Source organism: Phoxinus phoxinus (assembly GCF_949152265.1).
Source record: "Phoxinus phoxinus genome assembly, chromosome: 14".
NCBI lineage: Eukaryota > Metazoa > Chordata > Actinopteri > Cypriniformes > Leuciscidae > Phoxinus > Phoxinus phoxinus.
In genome coordinates, this window is record NC_136889.1 from 27,774,785 (window position 1) to 27,795,196 (window position 20,412).

A 20,412-nucleotide genomic window follows, 5' to 3' on the forward strand; every position below is an offset into this window, starting at 1 on the left:
GGAAGTTCCCTAAACCGGAAGTGCCACCCATACTTCAAAACGCAGTAAGGTCGTCAGGAATAAGGTGGATAGACAGCAAGACTATTTGTACTAGTATTTGGAGCAGAGCTCATCTATTGCAAGTGTAAGAATGCATGAAATCATTGCATCAAACTCAGACTGTTTTTTGTTTTGTTTTTTTATTAGATTTTAAAATTCATATAATCTGTGTGTAAGAATTCTGTAAGAATACAGGATCATTGTTTTTTGTTTTGTATTTTTATTAGATTTTAAAATATAAACTGTGTGTAAGAATTCTGTAAGAATACAGGAGAATTGTTTTTTTATTTTTTTATAAATCTGATTTTATTTAATTTCTCTGTCATCCTGCTTTTTGGAATACAAAAATCTGCCATGCTGAAAAAAAAAGAAAAGGTTTTGTTTTCAGAATGGTACGTGCTAAAAGAACATTGTGCAAACTCGCCCAGGCACACCTTTTGCATAATTTGTTGCTCATGTGTTTACGGTGACAGTTGCATGTGATTTTCTATTGAAGCTCCAACATATTTTGGCTGGCCAGTGGAGACTCTGAGTTGATACAGTCTGACACCCTGGTTTGCCTCCTTGTCATTCATACTCTACAGCATGCAAAATTAAGCCGCAGCATTTATAATTAAAAATCTTGAGTAACCGCTCAGCCAAAGTGCTGCACTGAATTTATGGGTTTTCAGAAATCTACAGATGGAAAAGTGTTTGGCCCTGATGAACAATACGTATATTATTTCTTAATAATTTAAAAAGAGATTTTTCATAAAATGATTCAGGCAGTAGCCATGGGCTGTATGAAGCAAGTCTTTGTGAGTTGGGAAGCACAGTTTGATGCAGTCTTGTCCTCACTTTATTTATTACTGTACCTAGATATATATAGTATAGTAGCTCATCCTGAGGCACATTTCATAAGGCAAGTACTTCTTTTTCAAAGGTTTTACACTGGCTGATTGAATGTTCACTATAAACTCCAGATGTGTGTTATCAGATCTTTCTTTAATAAAGCACACCAACAGTCGATTATTACTACACACATTGGTTGAGTGTTTCTCAGCGTATTATATTTTAGTTGTATGAATGATAATTCATATATTTTTAAAGATTCCCTTTCCAGCATTGTTGGTACTGCAATAAACATGGATATGCTGTCATTTGTGAGGATCCTAGTGCTGGCTTAGAAACCTAGTATGTGGACACAAATGTGAATAGTACACAGACTATATCATATAGAATAATATATCACTTTAAAATATTCTGAGAAGGACGTGCAGGGAATTTTATACAACGTCTGTCTGCTTGAAGCACATCTAGTGTTTATGCTGGCATTTTAGCGAATCTTGAGGCGTCTGTGCGAAACCATTCCTCAAAATAGTGTATGAACCAAACAAAAGGATTTGGGCATCAGGTGTAGAAGCTTTCTGCCAAACAAATCATCATTTCACTTGTCAGTTCTGATAAATGAGGAGATATCTCGTAAAATAAGCGCAATCTTGGGGCTTGCTGCTGCTTTTTCTTGTCATTTACTGAGAGGATACGGTGTACTCAACCCTTTCATGTCGACCTACTTCTGCTACATCAATCTGAGTTTGAGTTCACCAGGATGGATGTGTCTTTCTACACTCATGACTCCCAGTGAAGTCTCTGCCATAGGTTTAGTGACTTCCCATATAAGTATTTAAGAAAATCTTCTCAGCATACCTGCAACAATTTACCTTGAAAAATCCAGATCATTTCTGCTAGACAGTACATTTGCATGCCTGATCATATACGTCTCATCATTGTAAAAATTTGTCCCAAATGGGGTAACACTTACGTCTAGAAGGTCCAACACATCTGATAGTTTCTGGGATACTGAAAACTAGGATTTACTGCCAAAACCTGTTTTCAATTGAAGCACTGTGTTGATGTGACCATTTACAAATTTACACATCTTGCGAGCAAAATATATACTGGTATGCAGGAGTATAATTCTCAAAATATATCTGTAGTAGACCCTTTAAAGAGTATGTGTACAAAATATGATAGTTCTATCTGTTAATTAAGATATTTTACATACTACTTTTTGTCTAGACATCTTCTTCTAGAAGTGCAAGCAGGAAGTAAACTGGTCTGGTCATGTGACCTTTCACACTAGTCACATGACATTAATAGATTAAGTTAAATTTCTTGCCCAAAGCCAATAACAACAGTTTTAGAGCTTCCAGAAATAAGAAAAAATATGCGAACGGATGATCAATTTATCATTTCTAAATGAAGTATAGCATTATTTACAAACCAGTTATTTGGGAGTTGTCAGTGATTCATAAGATCACTTAGAAATTGTAAGTAAATGTAGTATAATCAGGTAGTTATAAAGCATTTAGTTGTGGTCAGTTAACTATTTTTGTGAGCTCATCTAAAGTGAGGACTATTTATGACTTGTAAAGCCTTTACAAAGGAGATTTAAAGGTTCATTTGTCTTCTAAACAGAAAAAAGAAACAAACACAACACAGTGATACAGAACATAGAAATATTAACAGCCTTTAAAACTCATCTGTAAAAGCTTTACAAGGCATACATAGTCCTCACTTTAGATGAGCTCACAAAAATAGTTAACTGACCACTACTAAATCCTTTATAACTACCTTAATTAACTATGAATTACAGTAGAAATACATGTTAATAAAGCATTTACTTACACACTAACTATTATATGTCTGAATAATAAGATGTATAAATGTACATTTAAATAGTTTAATCACTTACTTTACACTTTCTGGGATCTTATGAACCACTGACAACTCCTAAATAACTGGTTTGTAAATACTGATATACTTCATTTAGAAATTAGAAATTGATAATTAATAAAGTATGAAAATACAATTATTAAACACATTATAGATATGCCTTTTAAAGTATAAAGCATTTATAGCTGTATTTATAAACTGCTTAATAATGTCTATTAATGCTTTATAAATGATGAATTAACTGTTTACTAGTGCTTAACTAATAATTCATTGTGTGCAGTTATTATAAAGTGTTACCGATATTTATTCTATATAGTGAAGGATATTTTAAGGATAGTTCACTTCACATTTATGGGATGATGTGAAAATCAGTAATTAATCTTAAGAACCACACTGCAACATGACGACAAATGTTAATTAAAGCCAGAATTTAATTTTCATTTCAAAATTGTGTTATGCTGCAACTCTAATTATTATTATTAGTAGTAATAGTTTTACTACTACATGTGTTTAAACCATTGCAGAAAATAGTATATATTTGTTTTATGTTGAAAAATGTAGGTGTAATGCCAAAACATATCTGTAATTCTGTCTAAATTGTTTTAGTTATATCATCCAGGCTTAGTAGTTGCAGTGGTAAATAGTTATGTTCTGTTGTTGCTGTTAATGGATTCAGATTGTGTGGTTTTTAAGCAGACGCTACAGTGTCTTCAGAGGTGATATTAATATGAAATGCAGGAGTGTCGCTGGAATTTAATTGAAACTACGATCAGCATATGCCTGCACAATCTTCCTGTTCTCATCCCCAATACTTTGTGTCTAAAATGATGTCGCCAGGAACAGTGAGGATCAAGCAGGCTAATCTTCAAACAATTCTGGCCTCCTTAATTTTCAGAATCATTTTGTATGCTTAAATAATGTAATGGAAAGCAGCTTAAATTTCCAACCTCTCTTCACAAAGACCAGTCATAGTCAAATAAAAAATAAATTCTGCTAATCTGCAGACTCAATAAAGATCCATTTACTGCTGCAGCATGTTTTATCACTAGGCTTCTTTAATAAACTGCAATATGCAGGCTTTATTGATAATTCAAAGATGTTGGCTAACTCTAAATGTGTTCTGACTAAAATGTGATGACTGACAAGTTACATGCAGTTATATGCTGACAAACCTTAAAGGATTACTTCACATAAAAATGAAAAGTTAGGCATTATACCATTTTTTTTCTTTCTTCTGTGTAAATTTTTTTTTTTAAAGAATGTTCCCACAGCTCTTTTTTGTTCGAAGTGTCCATATAGCGAATACTTGTATGCATCAAATAGATGTGATCAAAATGCTCAAGTCAAGTCACCTTCATTTATATAGCGTTTTCATATATTCATAAACATTTCAAATATTGTTTTGACTGTACAGCAGCTCTAGAAGAAAGTCATTGTCTATCTTAAGTATGTTTTTAGTTATTAAATTAGGAGCCGCTTATACTAGGTCTACACAGTTTTCAACTGAAAACAGAACATTTTTAATGCGTTCTGGCGATTCATTTACACAACAACAGAGTTTTGGTGGTCTATGCAAACTTTTCAAAGTTTCAAAGTCCATGTTTTTGAAAACGAGTTTTGAAAGGGAGACCGCCATCATCATCGGCCAAATTTGCCCAGTGGCCTCTGTCCATCATGGCCTCCTAATCATCCCCATATATATATATATATATATATATATATATATATATAAATATATATATATATATATATATATATATATATATATATATATATATATATATACATATACATATACATATATATATATATATATATATATATATATATATATATATATATATATATATACTGATTGGCTTCATCACGGTCTCCTCTCCACCAGTAAGCTGGTGTGTGGTGGGCGTTCTGGCTTAATATGGCTGCCGTCGCATCATCCAGGTGATAATGCACATTGGTGGTGGTTGAGGAGATTCCCCCTTGAATGTAAAGCGCTTTGAGTGTCGAGAAAAGCGCTATATAAATGTAATGAATTATTATTATATTATTATTTATTATTATCTCCGTGGTTAACTTCAAAAACGTGAATCTGTGAAAACGTTGACGGTATGCACATGCGTATTAAGTGTTTAGTCTATAGGCATGCGCATTTCAATGCATATGTGCGTGGACGCATAGTCTTTATCTACAAAGAAAAAAAACATTTGTCGATGAGGCCTTCGCAGGGTATAGTCTAGTTCAGTGGTTCTCAACTCCAGTCCTCGGGACCCGCTGCTCTGCACATTTTGTATGTCTCTCATATCTGACACACTCAGTTCAGTTCATGGAGTCTCTCCTAACGAGCTGATGAAGTGATTCAGGTGTGTTTAATAAGGGAGACATACAAATTGTGCAGAGCAGTGGGTCCCGAGGACTGGAGTTGAGAACCACTGGTCTAGTTGACACTGTTTCTGCTGAAACTTCAAAGCAACGGTCCTAGTACTGAGCCTTGAGGTACTCCATACTGAACTTGTGGTCGATATTACCTTTTTGTTTACTGCTACAAACTGATAACGGTCAGAAAAGTATGTGTTACGAAACTGCTCCGAGACTAAAAGGTGAGATCCAAATGCAGCTTTATTATATGGGGCAATCCAGACACGTAATCCAAAGAACAGGCAAGAGGTCAAAGCACAGGTAGGAAGTACAAACAAATAAAACAGGCAGGGGTCAGAGGCAAAAGAGTAATCCACGGAACAGGCAAGAAATCCAAAAACCAGGAGACATGAAACCAGGGAAAACGCTCGGAAATGCAGTGCAACATACAAAAATTTGCAGTGAGTGAATGAGTGAACATGGTATAAATAGGCTGAGGCTAATATGGTAATGAGACACAGGTGAATGCAATCAGTGATGATGAGTCCGGGCAGTGAGTTATGGGAAATGTATTTTGTGAGGGAGTGGTAATAGTCTGATGTGGAGTGCCCTCTGGTGGCTCTCAAGGGCACTCCAGCTGGTGACCGTTACGATTTGAACCACACCAGTGCAATTCCACTAATGCCAACATCATTTTCGAGTCTATTCAAAAGAATGTTGTGGTCGATATTATATCAAATGCAGCACTAAGATCCAGTAGATATAACCACGATCAGATGATAAGAGCAAATCATTTTTAAATCATTGTAATTATTCTGCAGGATCAAGTAATTTTTTTTTCTTCATAAGTGGTTTAATAATAGCCAGCTTAAAATTGTTCAGTACGTATCCTACTGACAAAGATAAATTAATGATATTAAGATGAGGATCTACCTATGGATGACCTCTGGAAGCATCTCTTTCAGTAGCTTAGTCGGTATAGGGTCTAACATACATCTTGTTGATTTAGATGATTCAACGAGTTTAGACAATTATTTCTCTCCTATAGCATTGAATACATTTAATTTTTCAGGAGACTACAATGTGATGCAATGCTGTTGTAGACTGTTGCATGGTTATAATTTTTTCTCTAATATTATCAATCTTGCAAGCAATGAAGTGTAAGGGAAACAGGTCAATTTAGCTCAAAGGGAATTAAATTTATAGGAAATTTTGTCACTTATCACTTATTTTATGGTCGAGCAAATGACTCGTCCAGCGTTTGCTTGAATTGGCCGTAACTATCAGCTCTGCAGCGGATATAAATATCCAGATCAGCAGTTTAAGACATTAAATGCGTTAGCACATAACACAAGAACACTTCTTTTTAAAATACAAACAAGACTTTGATTATTCTAACACATGGAACTATTAAGAGTTGCAGAAAGAAAGTGAGGAAAGAATGAGTTTTGAGATTGAGATGATGAAATCCCAAGTTTCTAGCACTTATAAGACATGACCTGAATCATTTATTTAACCCTTTCATCGTTTCTTAGGCGGGTTATTCAATTTTATATCAAAGCACCAGTTCAGCTAAGAGTCTGGAGACTACTTGGGCACTTCGCGCCCTCGTGCGTCACATCCCGCCGAAACGGGCGTGGCTTAGGGCTATATATTTCGCTCACAGGCTTATGAACTCTGATTTTTAATCCTTCAGCGAAGAGCACCTCATCGCTGATCCGAGCAGAGAAGCGGCGCCGTCGAGAGAGCACATCAGCGGGAGAAGTCACGACAAGCTGCTGGCACCGCCGCCTTCGTCGCCTTCCAGCTGCGCGTTCCGGCGCTAATATCCTTTCACTGTGTTGAGTGTGTGTGAGGTCGCCGGCGCGACTCACACTTTTTCTCTCTTTTGTATCTAGAGCGGCATCTTCTTCGAGATGCCTCCACGTGATTTGCGCCACGTGATTTGCGCTTCCTGCCTGGGCGAGGAACACGCGGCTATCGCCCTCGCGGATGGCGGCTGCCATCACTGCGAACTACTGCCTCTGGCGACTCTGCGGACTCGCCTGGCGTCGTTCCAGGAGCCCGTGTTCTCCGCTGTTGTGCCGCGCCGTAAAAAGCGCCGTGCACAGCGGAACCCCGAACCTCCGTCAAGCCGTCAAAGTTCGCCGGCGCGCCCGCGAACTGTGTCTCCGGCTTCCTCAGCGTCGATACCCGACGGACAGCGACCGCAGATTGCCGCCGCTTCCGTCGACGACATCGATGACATCGCTATCGACGACCTGCTGAGGGACGAGGACTCGTGCTCGGTTTTGGCTTCCGGCAGCGAGGATTGGGCGAGCTCTGCGGACCTCGCGCCCCCTGCCCCCACGCCGAAAGGAAAAAGAGCGAGCATCGAGGCGGAGCTCATGCGCGTTCTCACTCAAGCCACGGCGAGCCTTGGCCTTGAGTGGGTTTCGCCCGAGCAGCCCGCTAAAAACCGTCTGGATGGCTATTTTCTGCCCGGGGAGAAGTCGACACCCGTCTCAAAGCCCGCCCCCTTCCTTCCTGAGCTTCACGAGGAGGTCGCGAGAGCTTTGACTTCCCCGTTTTCTACGAGGACGAGGTCATCTGTTTCCCAGCGTTCTCCGAGGTCGACGACGCTAAAAACAGAGGCTACCTTTCCCTCCCGCCGGTCGAAGAGCCTATCGCGGCCCACTTATGCCCACCCTCCGCTGGACGGCTGGGTAAGATGGCGCTGCCTTCAAAGGCTTGCCGCACGACGTCATCCCTGCTCCGTCGCGCTTATGCCGCCAACGGACAGGCCGCGTCAGCGCTGTACTCCATGGCGACGCTGCAGATATTCCAGGCCGATCTCCTCCGCAAGCTGGACGAGAACGGACCCGATGCGATCTGTGTGGCGGATCTGAGAAGCGCTACAGACCTGGCTCTTCGCGCTTCGAAGTCTGCGGCCCAAGCCATCGGACGCAGCATGGCGGCGATCACCGTGTCTGAGAGGCACTTCTGGTTAACGCTCTCAGACATGCCAGAAGCAGAACGGACCGCGTTCCTCGACGCCCCGCTCTCCCCTGCTGGCCTCTTCGGGACTTCGGTGAAGGACTTCACCGACAGGTATGCGGAGGTGCAGAAGGCGACCCAGGCTATGAAGCACTTCCTGCCGAAGCGCTCCAGCTCTGCAGCAGGCCGTGCGAAACCGCCCGCTCAGAGCTCACAGCCGAGACCGCCGCCCAGCTCCTCATCTCAGCGCTCTCGCTCTTCCGGTCGCCGCCCCGCGCCGCGTGGCCCGCGACAGAAGGTAGCGTTGAAGCCAGAGCCCCCGAAGACATCCTAGCATTGCTAGGGAAGCGCCGGTGTTCAAGTCCCGCTGCGGCCGGACCCTCACCGAAGCTCACCGCTCGTGCAGTCCCAAGAGAAGTGATTGTACCTGCGATTATTGCAGTCAATAGGCGCGTCTCAATGGCCGCTTGCCTGCACACAACAGCCGTTTTCACGGCTACCCAGATAAATCCATTAAAGAGTGCATTTTCTGGTGTCCCGGCCACGGCCGATGGTGTTTCTTGTGTAGTAAATCTGCCTGCTGTAATGTGCACATCCCTACACACAAACACGGCCCCACACGCAGGGCCCGCGCACATAAAATCGACACAGTTCGATTGCGCGTTAAAAGTAGCACACGTGCCCACTACCCAGTGCCCACTAATGCTACCTCCTGCTCATCGCACGGTTTCTGTAAAAACAAAACCTGCGTGCAGGCGCTCCGCTCCGGCGAGCAATGCTATAAAGGTGGTAAACGTGCCCGGTCCCCAGTGCCCGCGTTCCCACACAAGCACTACGGTTCCCATGGAACCCGTCCAGCCCTCCCTCTCCCGCCTAAAGGCTGTCGAGGGGTCGAGCGCGGACATTCTGCCCGCTCTCATAAGCGCGGCCCCGGCCTCAGATGTTACGAGCAAGACACTTATGTCGCAGCTCGCGAAAGCCGCTGTATCGCGAGTCGATCAGAGCGCGCTTTTCACTCAACCCCTAGCTACACGTGCAGATGCATGGGAAAAGCTTCCCGGGGTTTCAAAATGGGTGATAAACATCATAAAAGTAGGCTATTCGCTACAGTTTCGCAGGCGCCCTCGCCGCCACGCGGCGCGCGTCGAGACTTCGGTAGATTCGAACGTAGCACATCTACTTCGAGCCGAAATTCAGAAACTTCTGAGAAAAAGGGCTATCGAACCTTTATCTCAGGCTCAGAGCGAAGGGGGGCTTTACAGCAGATACTTCCTGGTACCCAAGAAAGACGGGGGTCTCAGACCCATACTAGATCTGAGGCAGCTGAACAAAGCGCTTGTGAAACGCCAGTTCAGAATGCTAACGACCAGAAAAATCCTCGCGCATGTTCGCCAAGGAGACTGGTTCGTGTCAGTAGATCTAAAAGACGCGTATTTTCAAATACAAATTGCGTCACGTCACAGGCGATTTTTGAGATTCACCTTCGAGGGCCAGGCATACCAGTACAAAGTCCTGCCGTTCGGCTTGTCTCTAGCACCCCGTACATTTACGAAGTGCATGGACGCAGCACTCGCTCCCCTCAAACTGCAGGGCGTTCGAGTGCTGAACTATTTGGACGATTGGCTCATTCTAGCCCAATCTCATTCAGAGATAGTGGCGCACAGAGCACTGCTGCTGAGTCACCTCGAGAATCTCGGTCTCACAGTAAACTGGGAAAAGAGTTCGCTATCTCCCAGTCAGAATATTTCTTTCCTGGGACTAGAACTGAACTCGCTGTCGATGACAGCGCGGCTGTCACAACAGCGCGCGCTGCGCATTCAGCGCACAGTCAGCTCATTTCGCTGCGGCGCTGTTCTCCCTCTAAAGGGCTTTCAGATAATGCTAGGTCTGATGCCATGGAAACCATGGAAGTCAAAAGACTGGTACCTGTCAGGTGTAAGCCTAGGGACTTCCTCGAGTCTGAGGGTGGTGTCTACGGACGCATCCAACGCAGGATGGGGAGCGCTGCTCGAGGGCAGACCGCTGTTTGGCCTTTGGTCAGAGCGGGAGAAGCTCTTCCATATAAACTGCCTCGAGATGTTAGCAGTGTGCAAAGCGCTCACTCGCTTTCGTCCCCTGATTATGGGCTGCCATGTACTGATACGTTCAGACAGCATGTCTGTGGTGTCATACATAAATCGCCAGGGCGGCCTCAGGTCCCTGTCGTTATACAGGCTGACCAGACGCCTTCTGATATGGGCGCGCTGCAACCTCCTTTCACTAAGGGCTGCGCACGTGCCAGGGCACCTGAATGTTGGACCAGATGTACTGTCCAGGAACCGCGTTCCGGCAGGAGAATGGTCGTTACACCCACACACAGTACAACTGTTGTGGAGGAAATTCGGCAGAGCGGAAGTGAACCTCTTTGCGTCCCCAGAGAACGCTCACTGTCTAGAATTTTTCTCAAAAAGCAAGGACGCGCTGGCTCATCAGTGGCCGCGCCGTCCCCTGTATGCTTTTCCCCCTGTCTCCCTCCTGACTCAGGTGGTGGAGAGGATCAGGGAAGAAGGATGCTCAGTGCTGCTAGTAGCGCCGCTCTGGTTGAATCAACCCTGGTTCCCAGCTGTGATGCAGTTAGCCAGCACCGCCCCGTGGCCAGTGCCTCTGAGGAGGGATCTCCTCTCTCAAGCAAACGGCTCGATTTGGCATCCTCACCCGGAGCTATGGTCCCTTCATGTGTGGGCCATCAACGGGTATCCGCTGGCCTCCCTCAGGGAGTGTTAAACACGATCACACAAGCTAGAGCTCCGTCTACGCGACGGCTCTATGCGTCGAAATGGTCAGTTTTCTCTGGCTGGTGCACGTCTCGCGGCGTGTCACCCCCAGACTGCGGAGTGACAGAGGTTTTATCCTTCTTACAAGAGATGTTGGATAGCGGGAGATCCCCTTCCACACTCAAAGTATACGTGGCGGCTATAGCGGCTTTCTCTGAAACCGCGCACGGCCAGTCCATAGGAAGGAACGATTTAGTCATTCGGTTCCTTAAAGGAGCTAGGAGACTTAATCCACCCAGACCTCCCACAGTTCCCATTTGGGACCTTTCCACGGTGCTGGACGCCATGAAGGGTCCTCCTTTCGAGCCTCTTCAGGAGATTGATATGAAACACCTGTCGCTCAAGACGGTGTTTCTCCTGGCTCTCGCTTCAGTGAAGCGCGTTGGGGACTTACACGCGCTCTCAGTGAGCGCGTCGTGCATGGAATTTGGGCTTAATGACTCCAGAGTCGTGCTCAAACCTAAGCATGGTTACGTTCCGAAATCCCTAAACACACCGTTTAGGGCGCAGGTTATTTCCCTGTCTGCCCTTCCGGTCACCGGGGATAGTATGGACGAAAATCTCATCTGCCCGGTTAGGGCGTTGTGAGCTTATGTGTCACGCTCGTCTGCTTTCAGACAGACAGAGCAGCTCTTCGTTTCATTCAGTGGGCGTCTCAAGGGACTGGCCACTTCGAAACAGAGCTTATCCAGATGGATGCGTACGCTATAGCTCTAGCGTACGCATCCAAAGGCATTCAGTGCCCTTTGGGTGTTAGGGCGCACTCCACGAGAAGTATGGCTTCTTCGTGGGCTTGGTCGAGTGGGATTGCCTTACAGGATAATTTGTATGGCGGCAGGCTGGGCCTCACCGTCTACATTTATCAGGTTTTATAACCTTGAGGTACCCGCCTTACAGGCCAAGATATTTTCGGTTTAAATAGTCGTATTTGTTAGACTGACTTTTCAGTCGTCTATTATGGCATAATTATGCTGAAGCTGCTGAGCGCAGTTTTTTCTGTACTGATCTGCTAAGCGCAGTCAACTTTATACTGATCTGCTAAGCGCAGTCATCTATATACTGATCTGCTGGATGCAGTCACTTTTGTTGGGAGATGGTGGTTAGAACCCACCTCTTTCAGGATTCTCTGTGAGTCCTAAAGGTGATTATGTACTGTATGAACCCCAGCTCAGTGCTCTGGGTCTATGGTGTCGGATCACTGCACACACGGCGTCTTGCAGGGTGTTCCCCAATGCGTTGCTACGACAACGCAGTACGAGAGTATCTCTCGTAAGAGAACGTACTCGGTTACTAACGTAACCTCGGTTCTCTCTAGAGAGAGGAACGAGTACTGCGTTTCTTGCCGTGTATGCGCTCTGGTTGCTTTCGCTTTAAAAATCAGAGTTCATAAGCCTGTGAGCGAAATATATAGCCCTAAGCCACGCCCGTTTCGGCAGGACGTGACGCAGGAGGGCGCGAAGTGCCCTCATTGGGTGTGACGTCACTCATGGGCTCGCTCCATTGGCTTAAGCATTTGCCGCACAGCAGCCAATAGGCGCGCGAGCCGTCTCGCCTAGGTCTGTATGCTGTGGCAATGCGTTTTACATTGATACAAAATTATGTCACGATCCACACTCAAGGAAACAGGGGTAGATCCAAGTGCAGTGTTTAATGGGTCATCCGTAATCGTAAACCAGTCCAGGCAGGGGTCAAAACCATAAAAGCAATCAAAACAAGAAACAACACAGGAACAAACCAGACAACAGGACTCGGAAGTGGCGTGATACATAACAAGGACTCTGTGACACATACTAAAACAGACAGGGTTATATACACAGGGAAATGACAATGCTAATGGGGAATTGGCTGAGTGCAATGATTAGTGACAAGGGACAGCTGAGTGCAATGAAGAACAAGGATCGTGGGGAATGTAGTTCAGAATGTGACAAACACAGTGGGGAAGGAGGACATCTAGTGGTGACCCAGGGAACTCAAACCAGACACTGTGACATAACCCTCCTCCTATGGAGCGGCTACCAGACGCTCCAAGACAAAACAGACAAAACAAGAGTCCAGGCGGGAGGTGAAATGGTGGAGGATCAGGGGGCGGGATGGGGAGCCAGGTCCATGGTGGGGAACAGGAACAAGGGGTGACGACTTAGCCGGCGGCCAGGGCGAAACCGACAGTCCATCGGGCAGCCAGGGCGGAGACGACCCTTCGGGCGGCCAGGGCGGAGCAGACCGTCCATCGGGCGGCCAGGGCGGAGACCGTCCATCGGGCGGCCAGGGCGGAGACCGTCCATCGGGCGGCCAGGGCGGAGACCGTCCATCGGGCGGCCAGGGCGGAGACCGTCCATCGGGTGGCCAGGGCGGAGACCGTCCATCGGGCGGCCAGGGCGGAGACCGTCCATCGGGCGGCCAGGGCGGAGACCGTCCATCGGGCGGCCAGGGCGGAGACGGCCCCTCGGGCGGCCAGGGCGGAGACGACCCCTCGGGCGGCCAGGGCGGAGACGGCACCGGCTCAGGAACAGTCACGCACACCGGCTCAGGAACAGTCACGGACACCGGCTCAGGAACAGTCACGGACACCGGCTCAGGAACAGTCACGGACACCGGCTCAGGAACAGTCACGGACACCGGCTCAGGAACAGTCACGGACACCGGCTCAGGAACAGTCACGGACACCGGCTCAGGAACAGTCACGGACACCGGCTCAGGAACAGTCACGGGCACCGGCTCAGGAACAGTCACGGGCACCGGCTCAGGAACAGTCACGGGCACCGGCTCAGGAACAGTCACGGACACCGGCTCAGGAACAGTCACGGACACCGGCTGAAGCACAGTGTCCGGGGTTCCAACCAGACTGGAGGCTGCCATCTTGGTGGTGTTTGCAGCCCAGGCACGTAGGACAGCAACCATGTAAAAGGTGAAGACTGCCCTGTTGGCCGTGGCAGGACTGACGGGAACAGCCTCCGGCACAGGAACCGTCTCTGCATCGGCAGACGTGACGTGGACAGTCTCTGGAACGGCAGACGTGACGTGGACAGTCTCTGGAACGGCAGACGTGACGTGAAGCTCAGGCTCGGCAGACGTGACGTGAAGCTCAGGCTCGGCAGGCATGCTGTGTCTCCTCCAAGCACGCAGTACTGCTACTGCATAAAAAAGGAAGACCGCCTTCTTTGCCGTAGCAGGACTGATGGTGGGCGGCTCCGAGACAATCTCAGGGATGACAGCGGGCTAGTCGGAGGGGACGGCCTCCGGGACGAAAGCGGGCTGGTCGGAGGGGACGGCCTCCGGGACGACAGCGGGCTGCTCGGAGGGGACGGCCTCCGGGACGACAGCGGGCTGCTCGGAGGGGACGTCCTCCGGGACGACAGCGGGCTGCTCGGAGGGGACGTCATCCGGGACGACAGCGGGCTGCTCGGAGGGGACGTCCTCCGGGACGACAGCGGGCTGCTCGGAGGGGACGTCCTCCGGGACGACAGCGGGCTGCTCGGAGGGGACGTCCTCCGGGACGACAGCGGGCTGCTCGGAGGGGACGTCCTCCGGGACGACAGCGGGCTGCTCAGAGGGGACGTCCTCCGGGACGACAGCGGGCTGCTCAGAGGGGACGTCCTCCGGGACGACAGCGGGCTGCTCAGAGGGGACGTCCTCCGGGACGACAGCGGGCTGCTCAGAGGGGACGTTCTCCGGGACGACAGCGGGCTGCTCAGAGGGGACGTCCTCCGGGACGACAGCGGGCTGCTCAGAGGGGACGGCCTCAGGGCCATTGGGGAGGCAGGAAGTCTTCCTCCTCCGCCGTTTTCGATGGCGAGATGCAGGCTCTGGGCTGGAAACCACTGGTCCAGAGTCGAAGAGTGGCCAAAGCGGGAATGGTATCGGGGTCCATCTCGACCACCTCCTCCCCTGCGGCCTCCACGGGTTCCACGAAACCTGGCCAGACGAGTTCCCTCAAAAGAACCTCTCTGGGAAATGGTGTTGGCTGACCAGGCCTCTGTGGAACCAGCGGAAAAGGGCTCAGTGGAAGCGACCGCCATGGTCTCCTCAGTCCTCCCAGCCCACAGCGCGAAGCATTCGAACAGCGTCATCCGAAGTTCTGACTCCCCAGATGACGGTTCTCGCCTCTGCAGTCTCTTCTCCCTCCTCATAGCGGGGGGAAGGATACGGGAACCCATACTGCTGGCTGGATCTTTCGCGACGGAGTCCTTCTGTCACGATCCACACTCAAGGAAACAGGGGTAGATCCAAGTGCAGTGTTTAATGGGTCATCCGTAATCGTAAACCAGTCCAGGCAGGGGTCAAAACCATAAAAGCAATCAAAACAAGAAACAACACAGGAACAAACCAGACAACAGGACTCGGAAGTGGCGTGATACATAACAAGGACTCTGTGACACATACTAAAAAAGACAGGGTTATATAGACAGGGAAATGACAATGCTAATGGGGAATTGGCTGAGTGCAATGATTAGTGACAAGGGACAGCTGAGTGCAATGAAGAACAAGGATCGTGGGGAATGTAGTTCAGAATGTGACAAACACAGTGGGGAAGGAGGACATCTAGTGGTGACCCAGGGAACTCAAACCAGACACTGTGACAAATTAAGGATAATTTTTTGCTTCAGTATTCTCGTGGAAAAGGATTTTCCCCAATGCGTTGCTACGACAACGCAGTACTCGTTCCTCTCTCTAGAAAGAACCGAGGTTACGTTAGTAACCGAGTACGTTTTCATTTACATAAAAAAAAAAAAACAGAGAAAAGCATGATTTGCCCTTTGTTTGTTTTTCTTACTTGGCTTCTTCCTCCTCTTGATCCTCTTCTCCTTTTTCAAACTTTCCACTGATGAATCTTAAGAAGGAATCTCATGTATCTTGCTATTCTATATTATGCATTAAAAGAAAATACAGTACATCTGCTCATCTTTTCGCTTCCAACAAACTGTCACCAGAAAAGTCTGTTTTGAAATAAGTTGTTTTTCAAAGAAAGGTTTCCGAGGTCAGTGATATTAGATTGTGTATGTATTTTTATTGTACTTACCCTGTAACTACATGGAACAAGAGGGTAACAAGCACCACTTTAATTTACGGCCCACAATGTCCCACTTCCCCTGTAACTACATGAAACAAGAGTATATTTCCCCAGTATTTAAGAAAAAGTTATGTAAGGAATAACTGACGACAGGCCGTTGAATTATTAGAAAAAAATGCACACCCGAGGTGGTAATGCGGTCACGACGCGAAGCAGCGTTTCAGAGTTACACCTCGGTGTGCATTATTTTTCTTATAATTCAATAGCCTGAAGTCAATTATTAAGCTTATACTTGTCATAAACTGCTCGAGGACGCAGACAGTGGTGATCCAAATGCAGGCTTTAATGAGAGGAGAATCCAGAGACAGGTACAAGGAAACAGGCAGGGGTCAAAACCAGGTAAGCAGTCCAATATCAGAAGTACAATGCAGGGAGAAGGCAAACGGGAAAACCAGATACAGGCAAAGAATCCAGGAACCGTGAAACTAGAAAAAACAAAGGAACTCGGAAAACGCTGGGTAATGCAGTCAGACACAAACAATACTGAGCACTGGTGCAACGGGCCACTCAGGCTTAAGACAGGTGCGCTAAACAAGATAATAAAACACAGGTGCATAAAATCAACATTAATCAGTCCAGAGTAAAACATAAAAATGAGTGAAACAGAGAAGGAGTGCCCCCCAGTGGCTCACGCGGGCACTCCAGCCGCTGATTGTCACATAACCCCCCCTCTAAGGAGCGGCTTCCAGACGCTCCAAAGAGCTCCGGGGGGAGGTCAACGGGGGATGGGATGGAGGGCCAGGCCCGTGCAGGGGAACGGGACCAGGACACAGGCAGACCGGGCCTGGGCCGTGGACCGTGGGCGACCAGGGCGGAGCAGGGCGTGCCGACGGCCAGGGCGGAGCACACTCAGAAGGGAGACAGGGTGGAGCACACTTAACACAGGACCAGGGCAGAGTACACTTAACAGGGGACCAGGGCGGAGCACACTTAACACAGGACCAGGGCAGAGTACACTTAACAGGGGACCAGGGCGGAGCACACTTAACACAGGACCAAGACGTAGGGAGCACAGGGCTGGACAGGACCAGTGACAAGAGCTCAGCCGAAGGTCGACGTGCAGAGGTCCATGTAGGCGCCGCCTCCATGGCCCTCACAGGGTACCTACGGCCCCCCCCCAAAAAATACTTGGGGAAGTCTAAGGCTAAAGCCTCCAGGCTGGAAACCGCCACAGGAAGAGGCGCAGGTAAAACGAGGCGAAGAGGCGGAGCCGGCAGGGCGTGGCGCAGAGGCGGGGCCGGCAGGGCGAGGCGCAGAGGCGGGGCCGGCAGGGCGAGGCGCAGAGGCGGGGCCGGCAGGGCGAGGAGTCTGGGAACGCCCTCCGGAGCCTGGCGAGCCCAACGAGTCCTCCTTCTCCTTCTGCGACGGCGCTTCACTGGGCTTGATTCATTACAGGATGCACTTGACTCAGTTGATTCATTACAGGATGCACTTGACTCAGTTGATTCATTACAGGATGCACTTGACTCAGTTGATTCATTACAGGATGCACTTGACTCAGTTGATTCATTACAGGATGCACTTGACTCAGTTGATTCATTACAGGATGCACTTGACTCAGTTGATTCATTACAGGATGCACTTGACTCAGTTGATTCATTACAGGATGCACTTGACTCAGTTGACTCACAGGATGCACTTGACTCAGTTGACTCACAGGATGCACTTGACTCAGTTGACTCACAGGATGCACTTGACTCAGTTGACTCACAGGATGCACTTGACTCAGTTGACTCACAGGATGCACTTGACTCAGTTGACTCACAGGATGCACTTGACTCAGTTGACTCACAGGATGCACTTGACTCAGTTGACTCACAGGATGCACTTGACTCAGTTGACTCACAGGATGCACTTGACTCAGTTGACTCACAGGATGCACTTGACTCAGTTGACTCACAGGATGCACTTGACTCAGTTGACTCACAGGATGCACTTGACTCAGTTGACTCACAGGATGCACTTGACTCAGTTGACTCACAGGATGCACTTGACTCAGTTGACTCACAGGATGCACTTGACTCAGTTGACTCACAGGATGCACTTGACTCAGTTGACTCACAGGATGCACTTGACTCAGTTGACTCACAGGATGCACTTGACTCAGTTGACTCACAGGATGCACTTGACTCAGTTGACTCACAGGATGCACTTGACTCAGTTGACTCACAGGATGCACTTGACTCAGTTGACTCACAGGATGCACTTGACTCAGTTGACTCACAGGATGCACTTGACTCAGTTGACTCACAGGACGCACTTGACTCAGTTGACTCACAGGGTTCGCTCGGCTCACTCGGCTCACTCGATTCACTTGGCTCACTCGATTCACTTGGCTCACTTGGTTCGTCGAGGCTGACGTGAAGCTCTGGTTCATCGAGCGCGGTCTCGGCTGGGCTGACGTGAAGCGTGGGTTCGGTTGGCACGCGCTCAGACTCAGTAGAAAACCCTTGAGGCAGGAATACAACTGAGCTCACGTGAAGTGTCCGAACGTCGGGATTCACATGTTGCGTGGTTACGGCGGACCCCTTACGAATCGCTGCTTCACCGGGAGACAATTGACGCGTGGATTCAGTGTACAATGGCGAATCGTCTGGCTTTCTGTGAAGCAAAAGTTTCAAAAAATCCACAGTAAAAAGCGAACCGCCCATGGAAAGGGCCAGGTCAATATATTGGGTTAGAGTCCAGCTTGAACTTGGAAACGGTATAGCAGAGCCGAGCGGTTCAGACAGTCCTCCCCGAAAGAACATCATTAAACAGAAATCATCTAAATAGGACTGACGAGAGAGCTTCAAAAAATCGGTCACAAAAACCTTGAGAGGACGTTCCCCTTGACGGAGGCATACGATCTGCGCTGTGGGATCCATGACGAGGTCCGTGTCTCTCTCAGCCGCTGGATCAGTAGTGGCTCAGTATTCTGTCATAAACTGCTCGAGGACGCAGACAGTGGTGATCGAAATGCAGGCTTTAATGAGAGGAGAATCCAGAGACAGGTACAAGGAAACAGGCAGGGGTCAAAACCAGGTAAGCAGTCCAATATCAGAAGTACAATGCAGGGAGAAGGCAAACGGGAAAACCAGATACAGGCAAAGAATCCAGGAACCGTGAAACTAGAAAAAACAAAGGAACTCGGAAAACGCTGGGTAATGCAGTCAGACACAAACAATACTGAGCACTGGTGCAACGGGCCACTCAGGCTTAAGACAGGTGCGCTAAACAAGATAATAAAACACAGGTGCATAAAATCAACATTAATCAGTCCAGAGTAAAACATAAAAATGAGTGAAACAGAGAAGGAGTGCCCCCCAGTGGCTCACGCGGGCACTCCAGCCGCTGATTGTCACAATACTACAGTTACCACAACTTGAAACATTATTCAGATGATGTATTTCAAGACGTTTGTCAAGTTTTTGTCATTAAAACGCTCTTGTATGTAGGACTTCTTACGCATCTAATCTCATGCCTCCGTTGCTAATTCCAAAATGTAATTTTAGAGTTAGTAACGAAGGTTTGAGCCGCTGATAACAGACTAATGCAGTTATTAGTGCAGTTATTAGAGAGACAGATAGAGACAGAGAGAGGTTACAATAATGAGACAGAAAAGAATGTGTCAATATCATTTAATTTATTTATTCATTCATTCGTTTTAATTCATTCGTTAATTCTATTTGTCTATTATTGCCAGTAGGCTAGCCTAATAAATGAAACAATCCTTTTAACAAGTAGGCCTATCAATAGGCTATTTATTTATTTGGTTTAGGCCTATTATCTCCAGGGTAATAACGAAAACCCGTGCAGCAGGACTATCTATTTATGTATATTTAGTTTAATTTTCTATTTATTATAGATAGGACTATATACTTTATTTATTTAAATTAAACTGCACGTTTCCATTTATTGTGAAGTTAGACATCGAAAATGGAAGATCAAGCGCATGGGGCTGCATGTTAGCAGAGGCTTTTTTTCCCTGGTGATCCTTGGCTTGATTTTCGTTTGTACTTATGTTTCCTGAGAGGATCAAGCTCCATTTATTTATTTATTTAGCGGAAGGTGCCCAGTAGCTTCTCAGTATTGTTTCACACTTTTGCCCTGTGACAGACATGATCTGTCTGCTCTCCTGCCCTGCCTCTGACAGCATTTGAATTGCAGTGCTTCTTAATGAATGGTTGGTGTATCTTTTGGATAAGCCGACTGCCCCACTGATGCGCGGAAGCATGTTTCCAAGATAGTTCACACTCATCGGTTCGTGGGAATACCAGCAATCTCTCCCATCAAGCTCCTCCTGTGGGACTTTCAGTGGATGAAGGTAGAAGGATGTGGTATTAGGTGGGCATTTGACTAGTAAGTCAAAGTCCAAATCACATTCTTTGCTGTCCCAAATTAATTGATATAAGTACCAGTGTAGAACACTATATAGAAACTGTGTCTATTCCTCGTTTAGTGAGG